This window comes from Trachypithecus francoisi, unplaced genomic scaffold, assembly GCF_009764315.1.
Source record: "Trachypithecus francoisi isolate TF-2019V2 unplaced genomic scaffold, Tfra_2.0 Lachesis_group12, whole genome shotgun sequence".
NCBI lineage: Eukaryota > Metazoa > Chordata > Mammalia > Primates > Cercopithecidae > Trachypithecus > Trachypithecus francoisi.
The window spans coordinates 58,685,734-58,698,048 of record NW_022681457.1 but is presented as its reverse complement, the minus strand read 5'-3'; the positions used below and the strand labels follow the sequence as shown (position 1 = coordinate 58,698,048).

The 12,315-nt window shown below is 51.0% G+C and overlaps 1 protein-coding gene across 3 annotated transcripts in view; it reads right to left on the bottom strand.

Moving 5' to 3' along the window:
- VSTM2B (V-set and transmembrane domain containing 2B) overlaps positions 1 to 12,315 on the bottom strand; it is a 39,763-nt gene that overhangs the window by 21,694 nt on the left and 5,754 nt on the right. The gene's annotated exons all lie outside the window — the stretch shown is intronic.

The window sequence follows — 12,315 nt, the reverse complement described above, 5'->3', positions numbered from 1 at the left end:
TTATGAATTATTGCCTGGTGTATTTTTGTTACATTAGTCTTTAATGTGAATACAGTTGTTTATCTGCCCACCTGGAGATGGGATTTTTTAAATGCCTGAAAAAACATATCTACATTAATTTGTCCATGTACAAGAATCAGCAAATCTGGGCCAGGCTGCATCTGCCAGAGTACCCAGTGCCCAGCAGAGGGAGGAGGTCTGTTGCTCCCGTCCCTGAAGGCTGAGGGGTTAGGGGAGCTGAAGCAGGCTGTGGTTGGCTGTGTCCACTCACTCTGCCCATCCTTTCTGTCTGTGTTCAATGGCCTAGGGACTGTAGGCAGAAGCATGGAATGGCATGGAATTCTGGGCCCTACCACCCCCTGGAGACTTTTTTCCTATGGCCTCCTTCCTGGAAGACATGACTTGAGTGTGCGGTGTTCAGTTGCGGGAAACTCCAACCTTAGGCATGCCTGCAATCCCAATCCCACCCATCCTGCAAGCTTCAACTTGTATCCCAATTCTACCCATCTTTCCATCCATGTTTTACATATTTATCCATTTCTCCTACTTTCTACTCTCCATTTACCCATCCACCCACTCACATCTTCTTTCCACCCATTCATCAGCTATTTATTTTTCCACCCATCCCCAATTCATTCATCCATCCATCCATCCATCCATCCATCCATCCATCTCCCATCCATTCACCCATCTATCCACCCACTCATCATCTCTCTACCCAACCATTCATTTTCCCATCCATCCACCCATCTATCTATCCACTCATCATACTTCTACCCACCCATTCATTCTCCCATCCATCCACCTTTCTACCCATCTACTCATCATTCTTCTGTCCATCCATTCATTCTCCCATCCACCCACCCATTCACACATTGATTCACCCTTCTTCTTACCCACCCATTCATTCTCTCATCCATCCACCCATTCACACATTAATTCATCCTTCTTCTTACCCACCTATTCATTCTCCCATCCATCCACCCATCTACCCATCCACTCATCATACTTCTACCCACCCATTCATTCTCCCATCCATCCACCCCCATCTACCCATCTACTCATCATTCTTCTATTCATCCATTCATTCTCCCATCCATCCACCCATTCACACATTGATTCACTCTTCTTCTTACCCACCCATTCATTCTCCCATCCATCCACCCATTCATACATTAATTCATCCTTCTTCTTACCCACCTATTCATTCTCTCATCCATCCACCCATCTACCCATCTGCTCATAATCCTTGTATCTATGCATTAATTCTCCCATCCAATCATCCATCTTTACATCTACTTATCATTCTTCTACCCATCCACTCATTCTCCCATCCATCCACCCATCTACCCATCTACTCATCATCCTTCTGCCCACCCTTTCATTCTCCCATCCATTCACCCATCTACCATCTACTCATCATCCTTCTACCTATCCATTTGTTCTCCCATCCATTTGCCCATCTACCATCTACTCACCATCCTTCTACCTACTCATTAATTCTCCCATCCAGCCACCCATCTACCCATCCACTCGTCATCCTTGTATCTATCCATTCATTCTTCCATATGCCCACCCATCTACCCATCCACTCATTCTCCTTCTACTCATCCATTCATTCTCCCACTCATTCACCCATTCCCTTATCCTTCCTTCCACCCATCCAATAATTCTCTCACCATCCACCCCTCTATCTATTCACTCATCCTTCCTTCTACCCATCCATCCACCCATCTACCCATCAACTTATCATCCTTCTACCCACCCATTTGTTCTCCCTTCTATCTATCCATCTACCTATCCACTCATTTTCCTTCTACCCATCCATTTATTATCCCATCCATTCATCCTTCCTTCCACCCATCTATTAATTCTCCAATTCATCCACTCACCCACTCATTCTTCCTTCTACCCATCCATTAATTCTTCCATCATCCACCCATCTATTCATCCTTCCTCCCACCCATCCTTCATCATTTCACACATCCTTCCCTCCACTCACCCACCAGCTACTTGTTTTTCCACCCATTCACCCCAGCACCCATCCAGACAGCCATCAACCCATCCATCCAATGAGTCCAAGCCCCATCATCTCTTGACTGAATCACTGCCTCCAAAGTGGTCTCCCCCATCCATCAAATTCATCCCACCTCTCCAATCTCCACACTGCAACTAGAGTGACCATTTCTGAAAGCATCATGTCCTAGCCACTCAAACCCCATCCCACTGCCCTTAGGATAAAGCCAAAGCTTCCTGATATCTTCAAAAGGCCTTACAGTTTAACCCTGTTTGACCAGTAAACTCTAACTCTTGACTTAATTTCCCCTTTGCTTCCCCATCTTGCTTTCTCTGCACCCATCACAGTAAGCTTCTGTGTGGCCTTTGCATTTCCACAGATCCTTATTGCCACAGGACCTTTGCATATGTGAGTCCCTCTTCCTGGAAAGCTCTACCCTCTCTCTTTACCTGGCCAACTCATAACTTTCTTTCTGATTATGGCTCAAATGTCACTTTCTTCGTGAGCCTTCCCTGACTGGGTTAAATCTCCCTATTTTAGCTCCCATAGCCCATGGGCCTTTCCTTTAGAGTACCAGCCATGGCTGCTAATTTCCACTTGCTATGTGACTATTTGATCAATGTCTGTCTCTTCCTCTGTCACTTTCTCAGGACCTCATTAGTCTTAATCACATTGCGCCCTCGGTGACTAGAAAAATTCTTGCACATAAAAAAATGCTCCATGGACATTTGCTGGATGAATGATTGAATGAATGAATGAACTAGTACAAAGTGTGATGAATATAGGGCAGTGGGGAAACAACAGTGAGAATGAACCAGGCCTGCTCTCCACGGGCATCCGTCTGAATGGGGCACTCAGCCAGGTGTTGACTGCAGAACAGGGCAGGAACTTCTGGGAGCCCTGAGGCAGCAGCAAGGCACATCTAGGTGCTCAGAATGAAAGAAACTTCTTTGGCTGCAGGGTCAGGAAGTCTTCTCCCAACTACCAGCCCACCCTGGCCCCACCTTTCTGAGTTCTTCCCAACTACAAATCCATCCTGGTAACCCACCTCTCTTGTGCCTGAGCTGAGCCCTGAGTTCATCCTCCATCCTGCATGGCCACCATAACTAGACCATGAGCTCCTCCCTGGGGCAGGGGCTAGGTCTGCCTGATGCTCTGGGTAGCCCCCTGCCCCTTCGCCTGGGCCAGACCAGATACAGCAGACCAGGAATCCCCACCCCCCTCAGACTGAGCCTGCTGTAATGTCAGCTCTCCCTTCTATTGGTTTATTAAAGATTCTTCCTCTGGGTCAAGCGGTGTTTGTACGAGAATCAGTTGTAATAAAAGTCACTCTAAGGGGACTGACACTGCAGTTGGGCTTTCCTGGCTTAAAGAAAACTGTGCCTCCCTCCCTGAGGGTAGCTCATGGGCAGCAGGCCAGGGCCAGCAGAGGGAGGGCTCTCTGTCTCTAGAGCTATCCGATTACAGGTGGGTGGGCCTCCAGCAGGAGTCTGCAGTGGGCTGTCTGTGCTGGGCAGGAGGCAGGCTCACATGGCGTGAAGGGTGGAGACAGGCAGGAGGGGTCCTGGCTTCCTGGCCCAGCCTGCAGCCTGCTCACACTCCCAGCACATCCCAGAGGTGGCATCTCTGTCCTGCATTCATCTCACTAGCCTGGGTGCCAAGTGGCACCTTTATTGGCAATCTCTGGGCGCAGTGAGCCACAGCAAGGGAAGCTGGGGTGGACGTGAATATGAAAAGCAAAATGCAGGAACACAATTGGAAGAACCAGTACACATCCTGAGCCTGTAATGCTGGCCTGAGTTACGTCACCCAAAAGGCCTATCCCTGTGGGGCATTCCCTGACACAGGCGGCTCTTCCTCTCTCTCTCACTCTGTCTCTGTAAAGGCCCCAGTGACGGGGACTCCGGGCACCTCCTCTCAGTCTAAACCTACCCCAGGAGGCTCTCTGGCTATATGACATGGTGAAAGAGTTTTCTACCTTCTCCCCACTTCTCCCATGGAGACACAGCTGTCCAGTGCTGCAAACACTAGCCTCTCCTCTGAGCTTTTCCTTGTCACCCAAAAGGCCTTACCCCCTCCCATCACAATGCTCCTGCCACTGGCAGCAGCCTATATGTCAAAGGAGCATGACCAGGCATGACATGGAGCAGCTTTCCCCAGGAGCCCTGTTAGCACAGCCAGGCCTCGGGCATGTGGGCAAACCTGGAGGTTTGATTTGCTGGTGGACCATACGAAACCATGATGAAGCTGTCCTTGTTCACCAAGGAGCTCCTGACTCAGGGCAAATAGCCCCAACCAGGCTAGGATGAGGATGTGGCACCATCCCCATTTTTCTACCTTCCGCAACTTGAAATGGAGCAGCCAGAGAATGTACAAAAACAGCAACTCTCCGAGCCATTTGCAATCTGATGGCCCTTTCTGTTTCTGAGCTCCATCAGCCCCATCACTGAGATGGTTTGGATGTTTATCCCCTCCAACCTTATGTTGTAATGTGATCCCCAGTGTTGGAGGTGGGGCCTGGTGGGAGGCAACTGGGTCATGGGAGTGGATTCCCCCACGAATGGCCTGGTGCCTTCCTCATGGTAATGAGGTAATGGGTGAGTTCCTACTCTATTAGTTTACATGAGAGCTGGTTGTTTAAGGAGCCTGGCACATCCTCCCTCTCTCTCTTGCTTCCTCTCTCACCATGTGACACACCTACTCCCCCACCTTGAGTTAAAGCTTCTTGAAGCATCACCAGAAGCCAAGTAGATGCTGGTGCCTTGCTCATACAGCCTGCAGAACTGTGAGCCAAATAAACCTCTTTTCTCTATAAATGACCAGACTCAGGTATTCCCTGATAGCAATGCAAAATCACCATTAGCTCCATCACACCCACGGCATGTGCAGGAGGGAGGGCAGTCTCATGAAGGAAGTCTCAGATCAGACCACCCTGTCCAGCTTAGTAAGCTATCCTGGATGGTTAACACAATTCCCATGAATAACGCTGGTTACCAAAGCCAACATCCACTGAGTGTATTCTAGGTGCCAGGCCCTGTGCTAAGCTGACATCTTTCCATGGATTATCCCCCAGATCCTGCCAACCGCTCTCTGGCATAGGAATCAGTGTCGTGCTAATGATAACAGATGACGGAACTCGCACACAGGGAGTGGGAAGTGATGAACTCAAGAATCCAATCAAGTGGTTGGGTATATCTGGAAAACAAGTATAATACTCTTAGGGTATGAAGGGCAAGAGTGAGAAGCACATGCTGTGACTTTTGCAGGGCCAGAGCCCTGTAAAGGCCCAGAAATGTGGTAAATTTCTTGGCATTCAAATCCTGGCTTACCTGTGAGCCAGCCAGCTGAACAGTGAGGAACATTTGAAATGTCAGGAAAGAATGCAATGGTTGGAAGTGGTGGTGAGTGTAACTTCCTCCAGAACCATGTTCAGTCTCCACTGGGTGATGCTTTGGTTCTCCCACCAGCATGGGCAGCCATAGGGAGGACTGACCTGCCTAAGTAATTTTCCTGGCCTCAGTCTCTAACGGGCATCAGATGCTCAACTGGGACTCTGAGGGGGTGCCCTGTCCCTCTCAGCGGCCCTTCTGGCAAGCTGGTTACTTCTGAGCTGGACGGAGCAGAGCCCATGGGTGCAGGACAGTAGGTGGGTGCAGGAGAGTAGGTGGGTGCGGGGGATGGGTGGGTGTGGGGAAAAGCTTCCGAAATATCCACTTTGACTCCTCATTTCATGCCAACACCAGGACCCCTCAACATTCCTCTTGAACTGCAAAAACCAGAGCCAACTGAAGCCTCTCCAAAGTAGCTTTGATATTTCAGCCTGGAGAGCAGTAACAACCAATAACTTCCAGAAACAGGATTGCTGGCAGGACAGGCTTTGCACAAGGTCTGTCTCTCAAGGGCCATCCTGTGGAGGATGCACGCAGGAGAAGGGGCCTGGGCTATGCTCATACTTTGCGGTCACTGAGGGTACTGCTGTCTGTAAGCAGCCCCCCAGCCACCTCCACCACTGACTGCTTGACAGCAGCTACACCCTAACCCACAGGAGGCCAGACGGGATCCTCCATCTTGGTATTCATAGCACATCTTCCGTGAGAGCACCAAAGCCACGGACAAGCAGGCTAATTTTGCTAGAAGCACCAGCCCGGGGAAGGAGGTGTGTCAGCCTTCATCAGGAATAGGCAGGAATCGGGAGTTACAGGGGCTGAGCCTGTTGACTTCTCATCTCAAACTTCCCTGCAGCCCTTACTTAAGGCAAAGTGAAACCTTCTCACCGCTCTGGATACAAGTTTCCAAGAGATGCCTGGTGATAGTCAGCAAAGCTTGGGGGAATAAAAAAGATAATGCTTTTATTTTTCTCCTGTGCTGCAAAAATGTCTTAAAACCATACTGGTGTCTCCCAGAAAGCTCAGGGGTTTAGACCACAGCCAAGGCCTTGCTCTGTCCACACAGAGCAGAACTAATCAATATCATATTACAAAAGCACTTGACCTCATTTATCCCCACGGATGCTTGGGGAATCCTTAATATTCAGAGCTTTAAGGATATGCACCTGGCGTGTTTAATGAGCAGTTCCTTGTTGGGGGGTTAGCTCCCGGTGACATTTAACAAGGCTGGCTCCCAGGTCTTTTCTTGGGGGCTGCCACTCCACCTGGGGAGAGAGTCTGGGCTCTGGCTAAGAGCACAGAGAGAGCGCTGTGTCTTCTGGGGGATGGACTGAGGCAGGAGGCATTAGGGAGAACTGCAGGAAGGAGGAAAGCTGGTGAGAGGAGAGCGTGGCACATAGTAAGTGCTTAGTAAAAGGCAAATATTATTATTCATCATTAGTATAATCCAAAAGCAGCTGTTTTATCCTGAATTTAGGATCTTGCTGATGCTGAGAGGATGGTTGCCCAGTGAGCTGACTGCTATACAAAGGCCATTCCATTTGGTGTGGCCTTCTCCATCCTTCGGAAGCAGAGAAAGGGCATCTGAAAGCTTTTCCAGGTCTGACCTAAGGTGGGAGACTTCAGCCCTAGTGCTTCTTTCAAGTCATAAGTCACACACTACATACAGGAAGCCTCTCTTCTGACTGCCTCAGCTGGATTAGTGCTGGCACAGTACAGACTGCTTTGCCCTGGAATTACCTGGGTGCCCTGGCTCCTCTGTTTGGGTCCATGCTGCGATCTCTGGTTCCCCTTCATGGCAAGCGTGGGGCTGGGCCCAGCAGACTCCCAGTGACTGGCTGCTGGGGGAGAGGACGACATGTTGCTGATGATGGTGTAAGATTGCTGCTGTCAGGGATGATGCAGGCATCGCTTGCCAGCTGTGAGGCTCAGCCATTTCCTTTATGAAATCCTCTAATTTTCTCTTTCAGGATGCTCAGAGAGCCTCGCCTTCTCTTCTCTGGGACATCTCTTGCCAGATTTATTTTCTTCTTAATTATAATTCTCATGTCACATCAGAGCTTGGGGGAAGAATGGATTGTTCATTTAAGGCGAGAGCCTTTGGGTCCTCTTGGGTCCGGGGAGATGGGAAAACCAGGTGGCCGCCTCCATGGCCTGCTCAGGGCCCACAGGTCCTGGGCCTGCTGGTGCTGTTGGTGACTCCGCTGCATCACGATTCTCCTGGGTCATGTGTGTGCCATTCCTTCAGCTCTATCATCACCAGGGTATGGGTCGAGATGTAGTGACTGTCTCCACCTTGCCCACGGCCCACTTCGGTCATGGTTTACGGTTGCCATGGCGACATCCAAGGATGCTCCCCCTTGACGGCTCCCAGCAGCCACAGCCTCTCTACAGCCGTCATACCCATGGCCTTGGCTGCCTTTCTCTCATTGTTAATTGAAATATTGAGAGCCAGTTCTCTGTGTGGGCACCCAGCAGCAGCTTGCCACATCCAGCCGGCTCTCTGTGGGGGCCATGGTGCCTTCCCTTGGAGCCAGAGCCCTGAGGCTAATTAGAGGTTCACATGCCACCGCTCTGATCCCAAGGTCCCTGCAGAGGGTAACTTCTGGCCAATACGACAGCCATTCGGTTGCAAACTGGATTATTTTGAGGCCACGCTAGATTTCACTGCGGTGCCTTTTCCATTTAGAAGTGTTTGTCTGGAAGATATTCTGTTTGGTCTCTCTCTCTCTCTCTTTTCTAGAAATGGTAACCAGCAACAAAGTGTTCACGAAAAATGGGTCAGTGTTCAGATTAATTAGGAGCCAGATTTACGAACACAGCTAAGATGGGGCCCGGCCTCCTGCGCCTGCTCTGCTCTGCTAATCCAGTCCATGTTTATTTTTAAGCACAAATACCAAAATGTCTCTTGACAAATGAGACGTGAAATGAATGAGTTTTTGCACATCAACTTTTAGTGCAAATATGTATTTGGCTGTATTGGGTACACATGCAGCACAGGAAGGGCTTTCTTGCCTGGCTATGCAGTAGCTAATGGATGAGGGCTGGAGGAAGTCCCCCCTCTCTCCTTCCTGGCATTACCAAAGTGGCTTATGTAAAAAATAGGGACTTTTTTTTCTGACTTCCTTCCAGGAACCATCGCTTAATGGGGGCGACTGGGGACATGTGCTGGGACCGCCTCTGCAGTCGCCAATCTGAAACGGCCAGTGTCCTGAGCCTCTTTTCCCTCCCTCCCTTCCTTCCTTCCCTCCTTCCTTCCCTCCCTCCCTCCCTCCCTCCTTCCTTCCTTCCTTCCCTCCCTCCCTCCCTCCCTCCCTCCCTCCTTCCTTCCTTCTTTTTCTGAGACAGAGTTTCGCTGGAGTGCAATGGCGTGATTTTGGCTCCCTTCAACCTCCGCCTCCCGGGTTCAAGTCATTATCGTGCCTCAGTCTCCCAAGTATCTGGGATTACAGGTGCCTGCCACCACATCCAACTAATTTTTTGCATTTTTAGTAGAGATGGGGTCTCGTCACGTTGGTCAGGCTGGTCTCAAACTTCTGTCCTCAGGTGGTCCACCTGCCTCGGCCTTCTGAAGTGCTGGGATTACAGGTGTGAGCCACTGCACCCAGCACATGAGCCACTGTGCCTGGCCCTGAGTCTCTTCAGTGCCCCAGGTCCTCAGCCCACCTTTCTCAACTCTGCTGTGAGCCCCTGAGGGCTGACCTCTATAGCTTGCACCACCTGGGTGCCTCTGCCCTCTGATTCCAGAAGGGTTTGGCCAATGGGAGGCCCGGACGGGGAACGGAGGGCGGGAGGAGAGCGAGATCCTTGCTGGGTGACTGTGGATTGGCTCTGTGCCTCCCCTCTTACTCTCTGTGTGCCACCAGCAGCCCCCATCCTGGCTAGGTCTGCTGATGGCTCCCACTGATGGCAGCCCTGGGCACCTGCACCCATCCTTCGTTGGCTGCCCTAACCCTGTCCACACCTTGGTACATACGCTCTTTCCACTCCCCCCAGTGACCCTGTTTGAATGTGCCATGTGCCTCTGCCAGCACCCTGGTTGATACCCTCTGCAAACACTCTAGACTATTAACCAAGAGGCAGCCGTCCTTTTTGGACCGCCCCCCATCAAGCTGCTTAGAATTGCAAGACTGGGAGGCCAGGCCCAAGGTCGTCTGACCCGAGCTCCCTCTGCAGCTCAGGCTGCTGTGGTTCTGAGCAAAGCGGCTGGCTTGTTGCCTCTCAGGGCGCTCAGCAGGACCTGGTGCCAGCAACCGAGCTCGGGGCACTGGCTGGTGATGCAGCCCTACAGAAAGGTTACTAATGCCCATCCTCCAAAACACAGTCTGCAGGCTTCACATTGACAGCACACAGCTTGGGTGGCCTTGGGTGACCCGGGCGAGGTAGGACACAAGCCTGAGCATGGCTCCCTCCTTGGCATCAAGGCTATTCGGGTGTGTTTGTGAATGACAGGTATTGCCATCCACTTTTCCATGCCCAGAGTGGGACACAGAGTGCCTGCAGCAGAATGACTCTCATAAGAGATTCACCTGGAGAGTGGGGGATATAGGTTTTCTGACCTCCCAGCTGAAGGCCCACCTTCTGGCCACCCCAAAGGAGGCTTGGAGAGAGACTGGAGGTTCTTTCTGAGATGTGTCTACACAGTTCCTGGCCTGTTTAGGAGCTGGCAAGGGTTAGAGGGTGACGGAGACCTCAGAGGTCACTGTACTTCTATCCCAGGAGCACTGCTGTCAGGCCCCCTGGGAGCCAGGCAAGCTGTGCTTTCTGGATGGCTGTGGACACCAGCCCCTGCAGAGAAGGCAGAGTGACCCACATGGGCATTAACATATGGCCCTGTGGCTGGTGGATGCCCAAGGCCCTATCTGCTGGGATGGTGCTGGGCACTGTGCCATCAGCATCGAGCTGACCTGAGGACCGCCATATCTGCTGTCCAGCCCACCTTCTCCAGGATGAGATGTCCTGGAGCATCTTCACTCTCTCATTCAGCCTTCATGGCCAGCACAGACTGGAGATCGGACTAGCTATGGCAGGCAGTCAGGTCATCTGTGGCTGGGCCTGCGACTCAGGCTGAAGGCCAGGGGAAGAGGGAGATTCAAGCAGGAGTGTGTTCTTGACCTTGGTCTCATTACCATTTTGTGAGCACAACTAAGTTCACTCTCAAAGATCTCTTTCACATGGTCTTGACCAAAGTCTTTAACCAATGGCCGGTTCTACTTGGCATTCAAGGCCCTCCATAGCCTGGCTTCCAACTGCCAACCTTTTAGCTTTATCTGCTCATCCCCTCCTCTCCACTAGTGCAGCTAATGACCGGGGTGATAATAATGAACATATATGTGCTGCAGTTTCCATACCAAGCTCCCTCTGAGGTCAGAGAGATTATCCTGTTCATTTTACAGATGACTCAGAGGTGGTAAGCCACTTGCCTAAAATCACACAGCCAGTAAGTGGTGGAGACACAACCCACATCTGGACTTCTGCCTTTCAAATCCTCCAGGAATATCCTTAGAGGTACGTCCCAGCTTGTAATGCACACATTTCCTTGCTAGGGCCCAAGGGAAGGGGAAGAAGGACATTCTCTTCACCAACCAGCATCAGTTAAGCCAATGGCTCTATAAATCAATAGGCGCTCTCCCTGAGCACTGCCTGTATGCTGAACAGAGATGGCTAATTCCTCAAGGAGTCACGCTCCCCTTGCACTATGAAGAGATGAGGCCTGAAAGCAGCCGCCACGCCAAGAACTACATTTCCCAGCAGGCACTACATCTGTGTTGGACCATGTGACTGAGTTCTGGCTGATGGAAGAGGGTAGAAGTAATATTTACCACTTCTAGACCTGGCCCTTAAAAAACACCTTGCCATTTTTCCAAACCAGCTTTTCTCTGAGAGAGTTAAGTGCTGCCAGAATGATTTGAGTGGCTATTTTCTCAGTCTCCCCAAAACGATACATACTTAGAGTGGTCCTAAAGGCATATGAAACAAGTGGATTCATTATACACAATGTATGCCTGAGAGCATTAGGGCTTCATTCTCTTAGGGCAGTGAGGTGACAAGGGCTGCTTCTGTCTCTCCTCCCTGGTCTGCTGGCTCTATGTCATGCCCAGAGTGACTCTGGAAGCCTCTTGCTGAGGCTGGTAGTCTCAGCCTGGGTCCTTGAATGACTGCATGGAACAGAGCCACCACATGCCCTGGGGCACTCCAGGGCAGGACGTGATATGAATGAGGAATATTACATTTGAATTGTGTCAAGCCACTGGCCTTTTGGGGTTTATTTGTCACAGCATCAGTGATATCTTAGTGCAGAGGGTGGAAAGTTCCCAGCTGGGTGTGAAGGCCCTCTGCAGGTCCCTACCTTCCCCAGTAGGCTGAGGGACAGTCTTGTGGGGCCCTGTGTAGCATCCAAGAGAGATGAGGCCTTTGGATCAAGCCAATAGCCTGAGATGCACTGAGGAGGCTGCCACAGTAGGTAGAGCTGAATGAGAAACAGAACTGAACTGATGTGCCAGGCAGACTACAGGCTCAACTGTCGGAGGGCTTGAGAATTAGCTAGGGAGGCAGGATGAGATGGTGACATGAAGGACATGAAGACCCGCCCCCGTGGATTCTGCAGGTAGTCCAGGAGACTGCAGGTAGACCACCCTTTGAGAACTACCATTGTAGGGTTGTGACAATGTCTTCCATCACATCTGGGAGGTTTCACATGCACCTGTCCCCAAAGTCAGGCTCCCAGGGCTGTGTGGCCAGGAGAGATGCTCCCTGTGGGACTCTGTATCAAACAAAAGTGAGGAGAGGGGCTGAGGGAGGGAGCAACCTGCTCACAGTCGGGCAGTGGGGTGGGCTCTGAGGCCCAGCTTAGAGCAGTGGGAGAGAGTGGGGGATACCTTGGGAGGAGGGGCACATTGGACAAGACTTTCT